The following is a 22,449-nucleotide window of genomic DNA, read 5'->3' as shown; positions in this document are numbered from 1 at the left end:
TAATTTAATTTTTAAAAGTGTTTTAATTAACTGATTGTAAAATAGCTGTGTAAAACCCCATTCCATTTGAGGGAATATTTTCTCCAGAGTTTTGTTTTACTTTATGAGATTACAGATATTTAATACATCAGAAGTAGCTGTGCCCTTTCTCATTTTCTAGGTATGAGCCCATGTTTGGGATTTTGATTTTCATTATCTGGGTCGGAGAGAAAGGACCACTTGCACTCAGGGGAGGAAGGGGATAATGAATTGCATAAAGTATCCAAATACTATACAAAAGGGGGAAAAGTGCACTCTGTGGATTAAAGAGAAACATGCAAGAATACCCTGAAAATGATGTGTTCAGTCTTTATGTATGAATTAAAGTCTTCGTTCTCTATTTTCCCTGTGTGGTTGGTACTGTAGACCTTAAGCCCAAGAAATGATTAAGAAAAAAATCTCTTTTGTGTTAGCATGTAATCCTTCCATTGTAGATATCAATATCTTAGCCAGGTGGTGAAGACTATAGAAACCGCACATTTTCTAAACAGAATATGTGCTGGGGGGAGGTGGTGGCTTCCTCACCAGCTTGTAATTTCGTAACTGAATTCTGAATTGTGTATGTTTTCATTACTCCATGCCTGGAACAAATTAAAATGCCCACTTCTAAACAGGCGAGTACTTTGCCAGGAGGCTGGCCATGTGTCAGTGCAGCTGAAACCTGCGCTGTGATAGCCGTGGTCATCAGCATCAGGGACAGGAGGGCACGGCCTAATTCATTCCTTGCTGGATCTCTAAAGATGTGTAAACGTGCACAGCTTTCCGTCAACCATCAGCTGGAATATCCTGGCAATCACTAGACACATTTTAAGGCAAGATCTTTGTTTGGTCACAAGACGAGTAGATAGCACTGTTCCATATGTAACCATTAAACATAAACCGTAATAAAGATGCTGAATGAAATGAGGAGAAAAATGAGTCTGAGCTACAGCATTTTTCTCCTTTGTCCCATTCAGCACCCTTATGATGGTTTACGTATGTATATATATATATATATATATATATATATAATGTGTGATGTTCGATGAATTGAATTAAAAGCCAAGGGTTTTAAAGAAGTCCTTAGGTTACTGCCAGTTCAAGTTTTTAAACAAGTTCACGAAAACATTCCTAGATGCCTCTCCTTTACATTCTTGTTCTCTTTACTTGTTCTAGGGAAGGGGGGTGCCTCCAAAAATACAGAGAAGGTGCTTTATTAAGCAAACGCACTAGATGGGGTTGGTGCTTGCTGCTGAGGTGTAACTAGTGGAAGACACAGTGGCATAACTCTCTTAGGGCTTGTCTTCATGGCATTGTCACTCCAGCTGCTGCTCGAGTTTTGCCCTTCAGCTGACCCTGACCACACATAAAAGGGGATGGACTGAATCTCTGGCTGATGATGATGCTTGAGCTAAGTGGAGTGGAGATGCAGCAGCCCAAGTTACAACTCACCAGATGCTAATCCTATGATGCCTCTGTTAGTCAAATCATGCTATGCAGCTGGAGTGTTGTGTTTCCCACAGCAGTCTCTCTCACGCGAGCGAGGCTAGTTCAAATGGAAAAACATGAGCTCACTCAGTCAAGCTAACGGTTGCAGTGAAGACAAGCTCGTAAACAATACTGAAGTAACAAACTGAAGGACACATTAGCCTATCACCTGCACATATGAGTCTTGGTTTCATGCATCATTTACATTACGAAAGCCAATAACTAAAGCCCTACCAGATTCACGGCCATGACAAACGAGTCACAGACTGTGAAATCTGGTCTCCCACCGTGAAATTTGGTCTTGTGTGTGCTTTAACCCAATACTATACAGATTTCACGGGGAGGGGAGACCAGCGTTTCTCAAATTGGGGGGTCCTGACCCAAAAGGGAGTTGCAGGGGTTATTTTAGGGGGGGCCACTGTATTGCCACCCTTACTTCTGTGCTGCCTTCCGAGCTGGGTGGCCAGAGAGCGGTGACTGTCAGCCAGGCACCCAGCTCTGAAAGTGGCACCCTGCCAGCAGCAGTGCAGAAGTGAGGGTGGCAATGCTGCAAACCCCCTACAATAATCTTTCAACCCACCCCCACCCCCAACTCCTTTTTGGATCAGGACCCCTACGATTACAACACTGTGAAATTTCAGATTTAAATAGCTGAAATTATGAACTTTATGAATTTTAACATCCTATGACCATGAAACTGACCAAAATGGACCATGAATTTGGTAGGGCTCTACCAATAACACTGGCTGTCATGAATTCTAATTAAAGTTTTCTATGCTTTGTGGCTGATATGAGGTTGCTCTTTAAAAAAATTACTTCTATGTAGTTTTGGTTAAGGTATCCTGGATGACAGCCTGTGTGCTGCTCTGCTCTGTTCCTGCCAAACTACAGCATATTGGAAGTCAGCCCTAAAGCTTGGTGTTTAGTTAGAAAGCTTCCCATAGACAGATAATTGTTATAACACGTTGTCTATAGTCATTTGGACAGCTGTATCTTTAAGTGGCTTGAGTTTCAGAAATAGGAAATGATGTAATAGTGAGGGCTCAGGGTGGTGTGATGAATTGCATAGTGTGTTTTTTGCTGTGCTGTTCATTAAATTAAGACACAATGGAGATTCATAGCTTTTAACGCTAGATCATCTAATCTGACCTCATACATAACACAGGGCAAAGAACCTCACCCAATAATTTCTAAATCAAGCCCATAACTTCTGTTTGAACTACAGCATATCTTTTAGACAGATATCCAGTTTTGATTTAAAGACTTCAAGTGATGGATAATGACCACATCCCTAGTAAGTTGTTCCAATGGTTCATTACTCTCCGTTAAAAATTTTCACCTTATTTCTAGTTTCAATTTGTCTAGCTTCAGCTTCCAAGCACTAGACCTTATTATGCCTTTTGCTGCTAGATTAAAGCACTGTATACTTTCAGAAGTCTCTTCCCCATGTAGATACATGGAGACCATGATTAAATCACCCGTTAACCTTCTCTTGAATAAACTAAATGGATTCAAAATCTTTAGTCTCACCAGATAAAGGCACATTTTCCAATCATTCTTGTAGCTTTTTTCTGAACCTTTTCCAATTTGTCAACATCCTTTTTGAAATGTGGACACCATAAGTGGACATTCCAGGGATGTCCAGTATACCAGTAATAGTCTCACTAATGCTATATACAGAGGTAATAACACCTCCCTAGTCCTACTTGATATTCCCCTGCTTATGCATCCAAGGACTGTATTCACATACTGAAAGTGCATGTTTAATTGGTTATCTACTATTGCCCCTGAATCCTTTTCAGTGTCATTGCGTTCCCAAGATGCAGCTCCCCCTTCTTGTAAGTGTGACCTACCCTCTTCGTTCCTAGAAGTATGACCTTGCATTTGGCTATGTTAAAGGGCATGTAGTTCAAATGAGCCATTACTAGGCAATCCAGGTCAGTATATGTGACGATTTGGGGAATCTATGTACAACTTATGAATCTATCTTATAAAACTGCTGTATCATTGAATGCCTCAGTGTACATTGAATGAGCCATATGCATCAGGGCTGCATCAAGTATCTCCCAGACAAGGGCCAACAGAGGGTTGTTAAACCTTGAGGTCTCACATTCAAATGAGAGTTCTTTAGCATAATGTATGCGGAAGCCTAGGGAAACCAACCCAATCAAGTTTGTCTGGGCAAGGGTTTAGAGTAGTAGAATTGATCAGCATAAAGAGATCAGTATGCATGCTGGTTTTTAATACCACAGAGCCTGAGAGACTTGGGTATGGGGGAACTCAGAGGTATTAACAGAGGCACAATAAGCTTGGGCAGAGAGATGTGCAACATAGAAGCATGCTTTCATAGCAGAGAGGGCCTTTTGAACTGAGATATTATCAGAGAAAGAAGGAAACTGGCTACAGAGGAGGCAGAGAGACTCCGTGATTTGGAGAGAAGCCAGGGGATTCTGGACTCCTTACAGAACTCTGACCTCATCCCAAAGCATGCTCAAGAGAGGTGAGGAAAACTCAGGCATGGAAATGTGCATAGGTGCATCGGTTTTGTCTAGATCTGTGTAATTCTTGTGCTAGCTAAAGTAAGGAGTAAGTGGTTTTTGGAACCCTTACAAAGCCAGTGTGTCTGTTTGCTTCCACTATCACATGTCCCTGAATAGGTTAACTGTAAATCCAGAGTGCCCACAAGGTTGGAGCTTAAGCTACTAGGAAATCAGGAGAGTCAGTATAACTCCTAGGGGCCTAGGTCAGCTGGGCCATGAGATGTCATGTCCATGAAGAGATGAGACAGAGAACCTGTGTGCAGAAAGTGTGCCAGAGAGCACAAAGAGAGCCTACCCAGACCGAGAGACGCTTAAGAGAACATGGGTCTAATGTGCTGGGACCCAAACACTGCAGCCTGGTGAGAGCTGGGGGACCTCTACCAGGTCTGTGTCACAGTATGTCCAACTGACCTGTCTCCATCATCATTTACCACTCAACCAATTTTTGAGTTATCTGCAAATTTGACCAGTAATAATTTTGTATTTTCTTCCAGATCATTGATAATGAATAGCACTGGCCCCAGAACAGATCACTCCATGAGACCACTAGAAACACCTCATTAGACAATGATTCCCCATCTACAATTATTTGTGTGATCTGGCAGATAACCATTTTTAATCCATTCAATAACAGCTGCATTAAATTTTGTATAGTGCTGACTTTTTACTCTCAATGTCATGCAGAAATACATTGAATGCCTTACTGAAGTCTAAGAATATGTCGTGACAGTTACTTTTACCAACCAAACTTGTTGATCTTAGAAAAAAACAATATCAAGTTTGTTTGACGAGATTTATTTTCCATAAAATCATGTTGATTGGCATTAAATTATTCTACCATCTTTTAATTCTTCACTGATTGTTGTAATAATATGCAGGGCACAGACACAGAAAAAAGTCATCATAGGGGACTCCACTAATGGATTTGCCTTCTCCAGTAATAGCTGGACACCAGATCACAAACATCTCAAGTCATCGTCAGAGAAAGAGTAATACTGTCTAGTGTCCGATATTGGGCAGAATGTACTTTGTATTTTAAACTTAGCATCCAGTACTCATTTAATAATGCATCTCTCTGCTTCAATCTGTCAAATCAGGATAACAATCTTTACTTCATTTGTTGAAGTATTGTTATAACTGGAACATAAATATTAGGGAACGTTTTGGCCTTGTTTTCAGGCCCGCTTTCAAAAGAGCTGATTCACAAAAGATCACAACCCTGGTCAACTGTTTGCTTTAGGTTTAATGTGATTACAACTAATAGTTTAGATTATGTGGGTCAAAGGAGACTCAGAAATCTGACCAGCCATCTGTTTCATTGTTTCTTTGAGTTTCCCAGTCTGTAGCCAATTAATGTCCCTTGCTTATATTTAGATTGTTTTTTTCTGTGTTCGTACAGCACCCAACACAATGTGGTCCTGGTCCAGGTCTGGGAATCAATCACCAAACAAATAATGAAAATAGTTAGATGAACTGCAAACAATTCTAGTAACTTAGATCAGTCCTCTACAATAAATAGTGTTGGTGACAAAAAAGCTTTCCCCAACAGGGCAAGGAACATTGATGATCTTGAGTAGATACAGTTCTTATCTCTAATGCTGTGTCTACAGTACACCCTGATTTCAAACAGTTCAGCTGCTGCACATGTGGTACTCAATGTACTCTAAGACACTTAGAAGAGAGGCCTCAGAGTGTACAAGATTGAATAGAATCATATATATGTAGGGCTGGAGGGACCTAGAGAGGTTATCTAGTTCATCCTTCCAGACTGAGGCAGGACCAAGTATACCTAGACCATCCCTGACAGGTGTTTGTACAGCCTGTTCTTCAAAACCTCCAGTGATGGAAACTCCACAACCTCCCTTAGCTATCTATTCCAGAATTTTCCCTAATAACTAACCTAAATTTCCCTTGCAGCAGATTAAGCTAATTCTTGTTCTATCTTCAGTGGACATGGAGAATCATAGATCACCATCCTCTTTATAACAGCCCTTAACATATTTGAAGACTGTTAAAAGGTTCCCATCTTAGTCTTCTTTTCTCAAGCTTAACATGATCAGGATTTCCTCATAAGTCAGGTTTTCTAACCTTTCATTTTTGTTCTTCTCCTCTGAACTGTCTCCAGTTTGTTCACGTCTGTCTTAAAGTGTTACACCCAAAACTGGACACAGAGGCCTCACCAGCACCAAGTTAAGTGGAACAATAACCTCCCATGTCTTATATACAACACTTCCACTAATACATCCCAGAATTATATTAGTCTTTTTTGTCACTGTATCACACTGTTGGCTTATGTTCACTTTGTGATCCACTACAACCCCCAGATTTTTTTCTATAGTTCTATTGTCAAGCCAGTTATTCCTCATTTTGTAGTTGTACATTTGATTTTTCCTTGCTATGTGTACTACTTTGAACTTGTCTTTACTACTGTATTTCATCATGTTGAAATTCTCCAATTTATAAAGGTTATTTTGAATTCTAATCCTGTCCTCCAAAGTGCTTGCAACCCCTCCCAGTCAGTCATCTGCAAATTTTATAAACATAGTCTTCACTCCATCATCCAAGCCATTAATGGAAATATTGAATAGTACTGGACTCAGGTCAGACCACTGCGGGGCCCCACTAGCTACAGACCTCCCAGTCTGACAGCTAACCTTTTGTAATTACCTTTGATAATTACCCTTTGGGGAAAAAATGAGCCAGTTGTGAACTCACCTTATAGTAATTTCATCTAGACCACATTTTCCTAATTTGCTTGTAGAATGTCAAAAGCCTTACTAAAATCAGCATACTGCTTCCCCCTATCCACTGTGCCAGTAACTCTGTCAAAGAAGGAAATCACATTAGTTTAGCATGATTTGTTCTTGATAAATCTATGTTGGCTATTATTTATCACCCTATTACCTTCTAGAAGCTGACAAACTGATAGGGTGGTGCCAGGGGCCACTCACTATCAAGCTGCAGACACACTGCCAGATAGGATATTCCTTTTCCTTCACATGGAATTATTAAAAGTAAAAGAGACTTCAGAAATCATGTGTGGCAGTACAGTAGGTCATAAATGTCTAAAGGAAGGATAGCGAGGGTGGAAGGTTGCTGCAAGACTATGAGTAGTAACAAGGAAGGAAAAAGAAGCTGGGAACCTCAGAAAAGTTTATAGGAGGCCAAAGAGAGTGGAATAATATGAATAGCTGAATTCTTAGTAATACATTGGGCATGCAATTTGATACATATTTTTGGTACCTATTTGTACTTCATCCTTAACACTGATGGCACTTCACCTATGATCTTGTACATATAACACATTAAGCATGATTAAATATCCCCTGGTTTGTGGCCTAGTGTATCTTTATTGCTTAATTTCATTAGTGCAATTTGACAGGAAAATGCATTGAACCTTTTCCTTCATTTCTGTTGTTTTACTGCCAGAGACAGAAATTTGCTTTGTAAATTAAGGCATTGCTGCATGGACTTCCTCCTTTCCATTTTAAAAAGTGAACAGTATAGATTACTAACCTTGATCACAATTTGGATTGCAAGAATCCCAGTTCTCTTTAGTCTGCTTCCAATCTTCTGCCTCCAAGGCCAACCACGTTGCTTCTCAATTTACGAGACTTCTTACATGTTTCCTTCTTTGATAGTACAACATCCCTGAGTCAATCCAATCTGCTTTTTTCTTTAAAGATATAATGTTAGGACTAAATTCCTTTGCTGAGGTAATAATGAAGCAACAACAGTGGCAAAAGACATGTGCTTTCAGACAAGTGTTACGTTAACTTTCTCACACCTCTCTACTAGTGTATCACACCCTACTAGCATTAGTCACACTGTTCTAGTCAAGGGCCTTATCTCCAAAAAGGTTGCCAATCATAATAATTTAGGGGATAGCTTTAGTGGTGATGTGCAGGAACATGCCTCAGGATCAAAAAACGAATTTTTACTGATAACCCAAGACATGGACTCAAGTCTCGATGGAGGAAAGTATACCAATACACTCAGCCACCTAGCCACCCAATTAAAATATTCTGACCCTAAATACATCATAGAAAGCTATTATGCAAACATCAAGGGAGTGTTTTCAATGGTAAGAAAAAAATAAACAGAAGACAAACCCTGACTCAGCCACCTCCTCCTAACTACGGCAGCCTGCATCCCATGACCCCTAGAGGGTATTTTAACAACATTATCATTTGATTCCCATTTCAGACACTTTGCATTTTTATGTATGTTAAAGAATTCAGCAAGTCTTTCAGCTGGCTTGGATGACAGGAGAACTTCCCTTGGAGCACAGGTGTATAAGCAAACAAATCCTTTCCATGCTTGGAAATGGATCTTTCACTGAGGCTAAATAATCAGGAGAATACGAATGATATCACATCTAAAAGGTACAGGGGAGCAGATGAAAATAATTCCCTTACACATGCTACAGAGTGAGCTGGGAGATAGTCTCAACTGGAAGGATTCTCATATTGTCTCCTTCCTCCGGAAAGCATTACAGAAAATTAGCTATTCAAAGCCTAGGATGAGCTCAGATTCTAAAAGTCTTCTACATGGGGGGGATGAGCAAGTGCGACAAGCCAGCCCTGGATTAAAACAAGAGATAATCAAATTTCACTGAGGCAGACTGTGAAACAAATCATTGTCATGGTCTTCAAAGGCTAAGCAATGCCTGCAAAGGCTGTAGAGAAGCAGCGTTTTCCACTGAGGTAACATTACGAAAAATTAAAAATGCAGACAATAGACAACTTAAGGAGGAAAGCCTTTTGTGAAAGAGCACAGTTAGAGATCAGAGACAAAAACTCTTACACTCCTAGTGCTACAGAGCAAAGTCAGGATATATGCTCCTTTGCCTGAATTGCCACAAAAACTATGAAATGATAAAATTCCATAATCAGCTATTAAATTATTGCCCATCTCAAAGAGACCCATATTTATATTCTAGGCTGTCAAAACTTGAAGGAATTTGGAGTTCCTGTGAATAGGGGTTAATAACATCATTTGATTTAAATGGGTCAGAATGTTTAGCAACTACACCAACTCAACCTGCTGCTCTCTCTAGTGTTTCTCTGCCTCTTATACAGTACAGCTCAGAAAAAAATCCCATGGAAGGTGAACATTTTGAACCATCAGTCATTTTGAACCCTTAATGCATTCTTCAGCCAACTGTCAGGGCTATAAAATTGTAACTGGATGTAATATGGCTATTTTGCTTTCCTTACAAATATTGAGATTGTTTAGTTTATACTGCACAAATAACTTAATAGGTTCCTTCAGCTTATGTGTTTTTGAGGCTCCCTATGACCTGTTCTGTTGCCTTTTCTATATACTATATGTCCCTACTATGTGAACAGTCAAATGAGCCATCCCTGTTCCTTCTAGCTAAGACTATCATTAGGATTTTGTGGCGATATATTTAAGATGTCCCAAGCTTTAATCAACATTCCATTTTTAATCCCTTCAACTAAATACCCCAAGCATTAAACACTATTTCAAACCGTCATGTTCTAGCCACTAAACTGCTTGAATGTTGAATTACAGTATTTACTTTTCCAAATGCAACCAAATTGCATTTTATGGTGACAATAGCTAACATTTAATCTTTTTTTAAAAGGCTGTTCCCAGCCATTCCTATCAAAAGTTTTGCTTCTGAAAATGCTTGTAAGAGATTGCAAAGCACAGATTAACCTAACAGCACCCTCAAAATACAGATTTTATTTTATCAATATGAAGTATTTTCCACTTTTTTTATGTTAAGAGATGCAAGCAAATGTTTTAAAGTACATTTTTGCTAAGCAGCATTTGAAGGTGTAAATATAAATTTTCTTTAAGCCCTATTGTATATTAATGTAAATTCTACTGCATTTGAAAAAACTTCAGCTTTATTTTGTACTGGTATTCAGAATCATCTCTTTTTGACCAATATTATATAAAGTTCCTCTGGGAAGATAATGTGTATGATTGCAGCCTTGCCTTGTTAAAATCTGTGGCTTTTTATGCAGTCATGTTTTCATCCATGAATTATGCATGAAAGAGTATCTCATTACATTTCATTTTCTTTACAGCAGCATCCCCTCTTCTCACTATACTCACATTCCCATCAGCAGAGCTCCACTCACCCTGCAACTTGGCTCCATCTTGATGCCTTCATAGCATTTTAGACAAAATGGGCGTGTTTAACTTGTCACCCTAAGCCTGGTATAAATTATTCACCAGAGCTTTGCACAGATTTGTGAGATAACCTGTCTGAACTCAGAGAAACTCCACAGGTCTTTGTGTGTGTACATATATACACACACACGTATTTGACAGGGACATTGATGGCTATTTCCCTGGAGTAGCACCAAGAAGAAGGATTTAAAGATATATACCCCTTTCCAAAATTCATCTTTATTGTAAATTACTCTTTATGGTTTCAGACAGATATTTACTTGCACTTTTAGCACACAAGGTAGGTGGCGAAGCTATGGTATTTATGATGATTCAAAGGTCAAATCAGCAAAGAATCTTTAAAAAAGTATTCTGATGTTTTTTAGTTTATAAGAAGGCACCAGAAAAAGCCTTCAAGGGCATATACCATACATATATAAAAGACAACTAGGTCTGCATTCCTGTAACTGAATCCATGCAGGTGGCTCCTTATGCTCACACATAGTGCAGTGGAGGGCTTCCCTGCTTTGAGCTGCTTGCAAGAGCAGAGCCTAGATGTCTTTTGTGGACCATGTATGTTTTCATTACTTTGTATGCTGCACACAGTGCTAGATGCATTAGAAATCCATAGATTAAATAAAGGAACTAAATTGCCCAAGAGGTGGGTTTGTTTGGGGTTTCTTTTTTAGGAAAAAAGCTAGCTCCAACACAACTAACCTTATCTCCCCAAAGAAAAATTGAGTCCCCAAACCCATAGCAACTCCACAGACATGTAAATTTTTCCTAGAGCTAAGCGCACGCATAAATTGATAGGCCTTATTACCAGTGATGCAAACATATTTTTAAAAAATGGAGGACAAAGAGAAACTAACCTGAAGGGTGGGAAGGGCAAAGAAATTTGCCATAGAAGATGCGGTTTCCTTAATTTTAAAATATTTTAAGACACATGAAAACAAATGTTTGCTGCACTAACAATCAGTCTCTGATAAGCAATCTCTACAGTAGGCATTCAAGTGTTGTTAGCCGATACAAGCAATGTGCACTTTATCCACAGAACCCCAAACACATCTTCTCCACAGCAGACCAATAAGCCCCTCCCCACTGACCTGCCTCTTCTGCGCTGTCTGTTCAGATGATGCAGAAAGGCCAGGTCTTGCTGCAGGCCTGCAGTAAGCTTCCTTGCCCACAGCTGGAGGAAGTCCTGGAATCCTGCAGAGCTGGCTTGCAACTCTTTCAACAGTTGCTGTTCCTGCTGGGCTCAGCTCCCTGGCCCCCTGCTGGCCAGATGCTGCAACTTCATGGGATCAAAGCAAGAGAAGCACCTGCTCCTGCAGTAGCAGCAGCCATCCAAAAGGAGGGGGGAGGGGGAAGAGGGATAACGGGCCTTCCCCCTCCCTTGCGGCCCCACATAGGTGCTAGGCACAAATAGTCTTTCCACTCTCCTGAGAAAGGGTTTCTCCAGGTTAGCCTCTCCAACATGGGCGAGCAGGGTGCCCTGGGCTGCCCACCCCATGTGCAATATGAGGCCAGTGAAATGCACCCAATGCAAATGGGAGGCTTCGCCTGGGCTTTCCCCACACTCCAGAACACCTAGTGCAGCGTGGCAGTGTGCTGATAGCTGTACTTTCCCCTACCTGATTGTGCTTTAAAGACCCCATACTGCTCATTATGAATAGTAGTATATTTTATTCTCTGCATCCTACTAAAACTATTGCATTGAGAGGTGCTTCTGTTACAGTCAGGGCACATAAAATTCCACAAGAGGGCTGAATCAGAGCCAACTAGTGCTCCATTAAGGGTTATTTTTTTACTTTAAAGGTGTATAACTGTCCTGATGGAAAGTGGACTGAGCTGACAGCCAAATTCCAAAACCAAACAGAACTGAAATCAATATTTCTGGAAGACAGAGGTGCATCCATCTAAACACCGTGGCCAAATCCTGTTTGCCTCTCTTGTGAGTAGTCTCACTAGTCAATTGTCTACTTATGTGAGTAATACACAAAGGATTTGGAGAAACATTTAGTGGGCTGTCTGAAAATATTACCTCGTTCTGTTTCTAATTAATGACCTTTCATGATCACTATAGGTTATGCCAATTGTGAGCTATACGGTCATCAATAACTTGTGAAAACGATGGAGTCTCCCGTCGAGTTCGACAGATGAGCTACAGTCACTTATTGCAGGTCCTGAAATGAGACCAAAGACCAATTTCAGACCTGCAGACCCATCCGCAAATGCCAGAGGTAAAAACAAGTGTAGATGGATATGTGCTGCTTTTAGTTTTACTCCTCACATGTCTGTCCTTGATTGCAGCAATTCACAAGCTCTCAAAATCTTTCAATCTGAGGTGGCAGAGCTGCTGCCATCAGATCTTGTCATGGGCTAAGAGCTCCAGGTGCTGAGGTCAACATTGTAAGATTGGAGGTTGGCCTTGCGTGTGTCTTTGTAACTTTTTTTGGTCTGACCCTAAAATGAGTTCCAGTCTGCAATTCTGTGTAAAACACGGCCTTAAGGATTTTACAGTCAGACATACAGGCCACATGGCCGCAGAATCTCAGCTGTGCTCTCACTATAAAAGCTTCAATGCCTGTGATGTTACAGCACTCAAGGACTTTGGTGTTTGGAACAACCCATCGTAGACATCCTAGGTGGAACTGGTCCAAGCGTTTTATGTGGCATTGATAAGTAGTCCACATATTGTAGATGCAAAGGACTGTGGTAATGATGGTGCAGTAAACATCAATTTTTGTTTGCAGTCAGATGCCGTGTTCATTCCAGAGACTACACTGAAGGCATCACTTTCCAAAGGCATCACTGGCTGCACCAATGCCTTTCATCATGTCATCATCGATCACTGTATCTCATAGAATGACACTACCTAGGTAGCAAAATGTGTCAACGACCTTGAGTGGTACACTGTTGATGGACACAACTGGAGTCGTTGCCGTACTTCCTGGTTGAGGCTGGACCATGATCTCAGTCTTCTTTAGGCCGATCATAAAGCTAAAACGTTTTGCTGCATGTGCAAAGCAGTCAGTGAGCAACTGCATGTCCCTGAGAGAAGGGGCCAATAAAGCACAATCATCAGCAAACAGTAATTTGCAAATAAAAGTCTTCATATCTTCTCTCTGCACACAGGCAATGTAGATACAAGAGACCTCCATCCATATGCTACAGCATATAAATGCCACAATCAATATCTCTGAATGCATCTATTAGCACAGCTGTAAACATGATGGTTTGAGCATTGGCCTGCTAAACCCAGGGTTGTGAGTTCAATCCTTGAGGGGGCCATTTAGGGATTTGGGGCAAAAATTGGGGATTGGTCCTGCTTTGAGCAGGGGGTTGGCCTAGATGACCTCCTGAGGTCCCTTCCAATCCTGATATTCTATGATTCTATGATGCTAAATAATGTCAGAGCGAGAACAGAGCCTTGTTTTATTCCATGGGTGACAACAAAGGGAACTGAGAAACAGCCTTGGTCAAGGACACAAACCTGTATTCCTACATGAAAAGATTTAATAATGTTGACAAACTTATTGAGGCAGCCAAATTTGTGGAGGACTGTCCACAGACTATCTTGATTTAGAGAGTCAAAGGCCATAGTAAGATTAACAAAATCTACATAAAAAAGAAAAGGAGTACTTGTGGCACCTTAGAGACTAACCAATTTATTTGAGCATAAGCTTTTGTGAGCTACAGCTCACTTCATCGGATGAGCTGTAGCTCACGAAAGCTTATGCTCAAATAAATTGGTTAGTCTCTAAGGTGCCACAAGTACTCCTTTTCTTTTCACGAATACAGACTAACACGGCTGTTACTCTGAAAAAAGTTTCCATATTGGTCTTATATCTGCTCACAACATTTCTCATGAATTTGTCAAAGTGCAAAAGTCATATCTGAAGTACCATTGCCAGGATGAATGCCACATAGTGCTTGAATGCCAGTCTTCGCTGCAGTTCATAAATTAGCCAGTTTAGCCTGATTTGGGCAAGTATATTGTGAAAATACATATAAATATATACAAGTATATAAATACACACAAACCACAGACATTTAAAACCAGAAATAGAAACAAAAGTTGTGATATTTCATGTATAAACCCAATACACTTCAGCAGGTAAAGAGTTATGCCAAAGACAGATATAAAGTGCATTAGGAGCTTGACATAAAGAGGTCACATTAATCTCCATTTCTCTTTCATTGCACTATTTTAGACTTATTTAGTACAGCATGGTTTTATTTTTTCATGTGTGACAACAATACACAGAGCTCTGGCAACATCTTGCATGTGTTCTGTGGCAGAAGGCCTAGAAGAAGTTTATAGCAGACACTGCTGTTTGTAATGCAAGGCACCAGATACATTCTTCTTTTTAGTTTGTATTTTTTTAAAAGCATCTTTTTTAAACAACCTGCCCCGCATTTCCTAATTAATTTTTCATATTTTTATGTATGCATTCATTTCAGTTCAGGACTGTTTGAAGAAGGCTTCAGGCCCCTGTAGAGTCTGAAATTCAAGAGTTGTTTTTTTGCAGACCAGTAGTTTCAACTGCAGGTGGTTTTGACTGTGGTGACCAAATTGTTTCAAACACAATCAGTAACTAAGTGGATTTGAAGATTTTTCAAAAATTGGTTTTCTATTACAAACAAAACAAGAAACCTTCTTCCCATCTGAAAGTTTTCATTTAATTACAGAAAAACCACCATTTTTGGTTTCACAGTCCTCATTAAATGCTATGTTCCCATCATAATACATAGGAGATTTGTCTGGTTAATTCCCTTTGCGCTAGCTAGTGCTGGGGCCTGTTGGAAGCCTAGGATTCTGAAAGAGCAATGAAGAGAAAAGCTAACCTATCTCAAAGAAAAAATCCCTGGCATTTTGAGATTGCCAGTACACCAATAATTAATTAATTAATAATCCCTTCCCTAGGGTAAGAGGACATTATATAAGGACATGATATATATACACATGATATATATGTTTGTGGGACACCTAGAGGAGCTAAGATCAAGTCCAACCAGAACCAGCAAAGTCATGCTGTTTTCTTACATGCCAATAAACTAAAGACCAGCCAATCAGGACCAACTCAGCCACATCTGGGCCAGCTGTGTCCCCTCAACCCAATCTCTGTGACACACACAAGGGCAGGCAATAGCTTCAGAAACGTCAGCATCAAGCGTGAGGCCTAAAAGACCCAATACAAAGGGAAAATGTGCATTTTAGATCATTCTCACCAACTGCATTGGGAGCCATTTCAGTTGATCAAGCAGCTGGAAGCAAGATGAGGTCTTTCTTTCTGGAGCAATATCTAGTATCCAATACAACTGAAATAAATAGCAGAAAAAACACAACTAGAATGGAGAGTGTTGAAAAGTGAAGTCCCTGGAGAGACAGAAGACAGATAGGCATTCTGAGATTCAATGAGAAATCTTCACTGTTTCCCTGCAGGGTGATTTCAAAGAACACAGAAAAAAAAACAGCAGTTTTTAGCTGGTAATGTTTTTACATTGTTTTGTGTTGCCAAACACAAATTCCATCTGAGACACTTTGAATATTTCATGGTATTGAGTCCTCCCTGTGTCTGACTGTCACCCTAAGTCTAAACAGTCAGATGAGGTCTTGCTCAAGTTCCTTGTAAGGTAAACTTGACTGCTGCATTGTACAAGACAACTTATAGACTCTTTCACACACACACAAAATGCTTCACAGCCAGTACATGCAAATACTGATGAAGTATTTAGGTTATAATGTATCCTACAGATAGTAGCTGTGTGTATGATAGGTCAGGAGTGAAAACTACAAAGGGACTTCAACAGTCCAATTACAAGTCAGATCCTATTTTGTCTACAAATGTGCTTTTCTGTTCCTTATGTGTGATCTGGGAGTCTTTCTAATTTTGCTCATGATGTTAATATCATTATGAACAGGTTGTTTGTGTGCAGCAGATAAATAATCATTTAAATTCTCTGTAGTTAAGATGCAATATTTACTTAATTATCCTTTTAAAATGTTTTTCTTGTTCATTCCCATTACCCCAAAAAACAGACAGAGGTGTTGAATAAAACTGAGCCACTGAGCTGGCTAGCGAGATATCATTGTTTCCAAAACTGTTTCTGAATCTAAATTTCAAGGATAAATTGTTTCTTAAATAAAAATACTATTGTATGATATATAGCTATCTATATAGATTAGATATAGATTATTCCATTCCTGTTGTTTTACCATTATTTTAAATTTAACATTTTTCATCTTTTCACTTCCTCGTTTGGGGCTGTTATAGTTAGTCACATATTGAACTAAGGCCTTCTTCATTCACCAGGCTAGTTTTAGGACTCTGTCAAATGTATGAAAAATCTGCAGTGTGCTAATCCAGTAGCATTGATACTCTCACACCACAACCTTCATCCATCTCAGAAGAGTCCTAAGCCTATTGGTCCTGATTCTCATTTACACTAAAGTTTCGTTTGCTGCAAGCTGGGGTGTGAATACATTGTGCACTACTAGCCTGCCATGGACTATCTGTCCATATGGACCCTGCTGACACACATTAATAGTTTGCTAATGTACTTTGATCTAGTCCTCTTTGAAACAGGACTAACCAAAGTGCATTTACCGACTGTTAACACACGTCAGCAGGGTTCACATGGACATTTAGTCCAAGGCAGGCTAGTTCAGCGTAATTTACACCGAGCTTGCAGTGACCTAACTGGTCATGTGGACTAGCCCTCCATGACACTGCTTTGGCTGTATAAAGAAACTTTAGTATAAATCAGAATCAGGCTAGAATGAGTCTAATTCTTTGGGATTTGATAATCCAAGTGATTCTTCAAGGCCAGAAGTTGATCAGATCTGGACAAATGGTGAAAGCATTGACTCATCTGGAGCCGGATGTTGTCAAATATTAATCACTGTTAAGGACTGTCAGTCACGCTGTATGGCATGTCTCACAACCATGAGTGCCAACCTCAGGGCAGACTGTCATGAAGCAGGTCAGAGACCCCAACCTGGTTTTATGCTCTATAATTAGATTTCACCAATACAGTAACAAGTGTGAATTCCTAAAGCACTGTAACAGTCTTGCTACAGAGTCACTGACAGTCCCCTTGGGCATTCCAGTCTATCTTGCAATCCAAGTGGACTTTGTGATAGTTGGAGCAACCTGAATATTTTGAGATCTTTGGCGTATAGCAACCCAGTCCAAGAGACCAGTCACTTACCCTAGGTGCATTTGTACCTTAGATCTGACCCCACAGACAACTTTTGTAGCCAATCAGATAATAAACTATCTAAGGCTTTATTAATTAAGAAAAGAAAGGAGAGCATTATTACAAGGTTAAAGCAGGCAAACATACAGACACAAATGAGTTATAGTGTATAGTTTCAAAAGGTGACAGAGCTGTAGTAATCTGAATACCTTTTAGGGCTAACCCAGGTTGACCCTGGGAATCTCTACTTCTGTTTCATAGCTCTGGCCTTGTGAAAGTCCAAACAGCAATAGTTATTTTTTTATTTTATATTCCTCCTTCCAGAATTCAAGCTGATGGGAGGAGCCTTTTTGCAGGTAGCGCCTTTTGGATGTTAGGGGCAATTAACAAAGTCTTTGTATTGTGATGTCCCACAATGGCCCATTTAGTTTTGATAGGCCTTCTTGATGGGCAGGAGATGATCCCTCCTGACTAGGTTCACAGTTTCAGAGCAAACATTTTTAGTTATAAAGCAAAAACTTAAATATTACCTTATAACATGTGATAAAGATAAGTGAGATTAATACATTTAGCAACTCACAAACATTTCATAAATTCTAAATACTAAACACATTGTTATACATCCAATACACATTTTAATCATTGTTGTGGGGCAAGGACACCATGTCCCCTTTTGGGGTGAGAGTTGGTGTATTCCCAAGGCTAAGTCTGTTCAACCACCCTTTGACTCAGGGTACTGTGGCCTAAGGGCAAAAGTCAATATGGCTGCCCTCTCCCTGAGGGCTGTGTGGCCCAATGACCAGGGTCAAATGGGGCTGCCCTGTATCTCAAGGCTGTGTGGCCCACTGGCCAGAGTCAATGTGATTGCCCTCTTCAGCAAGGCAGTGTGTCCTAGTGGCCAGTGAGGCTATGGGCCACCACCTGGGGGTGAATAGCAGCCAGGGTAGCAGGACCTGGGGCCTCCCTGCTCCACCAGCTCCCAGACCAGGACCTTGGCAGTGGCAAGTATGCCCTCCACTGTGTCACCAGGGATCCAACTGAAACAAACTGACACCACCCAGCACAATGGCTAGTCCCCCTGGGCTACCTCCTACCCTATCCTGGTACAGTGGTCCAGGCATCTGCAGGGTCTCTGGGCTTCTCAGCCTATGCAGCTCTCGGCAGCTCCGACAATCATTGGGTGTCCTCAAATGCTTGGGTGTTCACCTGGGTCTCGGTGCCTCTGCAGTTTCTGGGCTGGAGCCAGCAGCATGCATCCTCCCTCCTCAGTGGCCAGCCCCAAATGAGCTGGGCTGCTCCATTTTATACCTGGTCTCCAGCCAGAGCATGCCCAACAGGGCCAAGGGGCGTGGCCTCCTCATCCCAAAGGGTGGAGTTAACCCCTGCTGTATCAGTGCAGGGCAAACTCGGCCCATCACAATCATACTAACACAGAGGTGAAATAGACTGGATTCCAGCAATGAATTTGTCAGTGCTCAGCTGGGGCCTAAAGTTTTGGCAAGAGCTGGCACCTGGTCTGCCAACATCATATTTTCAACAGGAAAAAGCAGGGGTGGGGGGCTGGAATGTGAGGATATGCGCACCCTTTCTTTAACTCTGTAGAGGGAGCCATGCAGAGGTTGGGAATGTTCTAAGAAGAAATTCTATATTGAAGCAGAGAGAGACCGAGTAGCTTTTGGAATAATAGAATTTCCCTTATTTTAATACAGTTTCTCTTTCACTGTTAGGAGAAAGTGACATTTTCTGTGAGTCTTTACCATTGTCACATGATAACAGTCTTTCTGGATTTTTGGTGGTTTCATTAAACTTTTTCTTCCATAAAGAACTTGCTTGTTGCCTTTTCAGGTGTCTCTGCATGACCCTGAATGGAAGGCAAGATCGATTTGTCTTCCTAGTTCTGCCTTTTTTCTGTTGTAATGCCACTGCACATTCAGAGTTCTTCCAAAGCTGTTTTATTTTGTTCTTTGTCTGTTTGCCACTAGATCATCACTTGCAGTCTGAGTCGCTGCATGTTTTAAACACTTTTTTTTATTTTTCTCTTTTGTAAATCCATCAGTTTTTTTCTTGCCTTCAAGTTCTTTTTCAAACGATTCTTTTTCAGTCTGCAACTGCTTAAAGTCTTGATTCTTCTTTGTTGCAGCCTCTTCACATTGTCTTCCAATTTCTCCTTCGCAGCATAACTAGTTTTGCATTCTCCTATCATGCCACACATTCCATGTAGTGCTGATGGGATAATTTGAGAGAGTTTCTCTCTCTTCCATTTCTGCTTTTGTGGTGTACTGCAGTTTTGACAAGCCATAAGATATCTTCCAAGGCAGATATGATTAGCTTCCTCTGAGTTTGTAACATTATTTCCTGTAGTCAATGCTTAATCAATCTGGGGTTCTTGAATCTTGTCTGTGCATCATTCCCGTCCATTGCAGATGGATTCCCTCCTTCCCGCTTGCTGGGTTTGAATTCTGTCATCTGGGACAGACATCGTGCCCTGATTTTTATTTTTTTCCTTTCTTTATATATGGCACTCCTTTAAGAAAGGCTTTGCAAGCTTAGAATGCTACAGGGGGAAGATAGAACTGATTACCCTTTCTACAAGAGTTTTGAGACGCATACTTACTTTGTAAGACTTAGCCTGCTTAGACTTCAGATGGGAGTACCTTTAGCATATATTCAAATTGTACTTGATTTTCCTTTGCTAAGGCATGTCACTTGGCCACTTCCATGAAGTGGAATGGAAGTTTAAATGTCTATCCACCATATGCTCTGGCTCACTAAGAGTTCTTCTTGGAGCTTGGTCAGTGAACAATGCCGCACAATTTGCATTTTGGTTTTATGCTCCAAATCAGGAAATTAAGAATGAATGCTAGCATCTCTAATCTGGAATAGAAATTGGTCAATGTCTCACCTGGCTCTTGTTCTGTTTTCATGAAGAAATAAAGTTTCATATCCCACATTCTTTTTTCAGAGAAAAAGATAAGTCAGAAATAACACTGAGAGTTTTCTCAAGGGGATCTTCAGCTCTCCCAGGTGTTGTGTTGGTCAGTGACTTGAATGTCATTTTGTTTCTGTATCACTTTTGCCATAGCAATGCTGCTCTAGGTATGTCATGCAGATTTCTAATATGCTAATGAAAAGGGGTGGAATAGTACATAGATGGTTTTTGACTGAAAATTAGCCCCAGAATCACTCTGTTTCAAAATATATAGGTAATGACTTTGCCAACTATCATTGCTCAGATAACCACTTATTATTTGGTGCTCAGACTATTTTGGTTTGATCCTGAAGAGAGGGGACTTTCCTTTTCAAACAACACTTGTGGTGCAACCCAGTTTGTTGTGATGAATTATATTAAGAAGAATGCACTAATTGAATGTACTGTGACATTAGAAAATCTCAGACATTATTGGGTCACAAAATCTCCAAAACCACAGTAGACAGGAAAGAAAACATGTTGCAAACCTTGCATAAGACAAATGAACATTAAAAGTATCATTCTCCCAGGGATTCTATTAATTGAATACATTTAATATTTTCAGAGGCAGTTAAAGCTGATACCTGCTGTTTTATAGACTGACGTGGTTTGAAGCTATCTAACTCTTTTGAGTAAGCTGAAAAAGCAAAACGTCTAATTAAAACCAAAGCTGTAAAGGCATTTAGTCAAATTGTTTAAAGTCTTCTTTTTCTAACATGTAAAACTGGCTGGTTGTTTTTTGTTTTGTTTTGTTTTTTGTTGGGTTTTTTTTTTTGGCATAGATAGTTTATCAAAGCTAACAAGTACAATACTGGAAGCCCAACAATACTTGAATGTTTGAACAAACAAAGACTATGTGGATCTTAACAGTTTGAAAAACCTAGATTATCCTCCAAAGAGAAACAGTTATATCTGATCTACGGGTACAAGATTTAGGCCTCAGGCTCAGATAGAGCCTTATGCTGGAAATGTGCCAAACATTAATAAATCCAGCAATCTTATCATTCTTTTCTGAAAAAATATATTTTTTCACTTTCTAGTATACAAGTCCAGTACCTCTAAGAAGCCAATAAACATAATACAGAAAAACAGTAATAATGATATATTGGAATCCTCCATTTGATCTGTAACACTGGAAATAAGTGACATTTTTCTTGAGTTCTGTCATTGTTTGCTTGATACAGATGCTTAATTTATTATTATTGCTTTATTATATTAACGTCCTCAGTATAAATGGTACTGTACAGTAGGTAAAGTGTGCAAGACAAATAGCAGATTCCTCTTCCAAGGAGTTTATCATTTAAGGGTCCTTATTCAGTACTCCTTACTGAGGAATAGATCACACTGGCTTCAGAAAGGATTTTGCCCAAGGAGGGAGTAAAAAAGGAGAGCTGAATAGGACTCTACAAAGGCACAGCAGGTTCAGCTGGTGCAATTCCATGCAGACAAAGCATTGTACAATACAATTTAGACTGTTAAGACACTATAATATATATCATTATGAAAACCATTTTACATCCATTTTACAAATAATTTATAATATGAAAGGAGTAATCCTTCCTCCAAGTTTTGCTTCATTTTTTGACACTTTTGCAAACTATTGTTGAGAGTGACAGTGTTATCTTAGCCCAGAGATACCATGACAAAACTTAAAATTCTGTTGAAGAAGCAAACACATGAAAAAAATTGACTTCCCTTTTGAGGAACTTAAGTGATATTTTCTCTAATTGTGTTGACATTGACAGAGAAATTATTATGTGACCAAATATACAAGGAAAATGTTTTTATCATTTCCTGTCAAGCTACAAGATTTTCCCTTCATGGATATCAAAATTCCTTACCCACACTGATGAATGAAGATTTACAACATCTCCATGAGGATGGGCATTAGTTCCTTGTTAACTAAGGAGAAACACAGAGAGGTGAAGCTACTTACTAAAGCTGGGAATATACCCCTGATATCCTGATTGCTGGGCTTGTATTTTAACAAGACCAGATGTGAAGGGTGGTCTTGTAAAGGAATATGTTAAAATACATGTAAGCTCATCTAATGTCTTTGTTAAATGTATAGGACTTTGGAGT

This window comes from Lepidochelys olivacea (genome assembly GCF_965140295.1).
Source record: "Lepidochelys olivacea isolate rLepOli2 genome assembly, chromosome: 2".
In the NCBI taxonomy this organism is placed as follows: domain Eukaryota; kingdom Metazoa; phylum Chordata; order Testudines; family Cheloniidae; genus Lepidochelys; species Lepidochelys olivacea.
The sequence above is the reverse complement of the archived record's forward strand: the minus strand, read 5'-3'. Positions refer to the sequence as shown.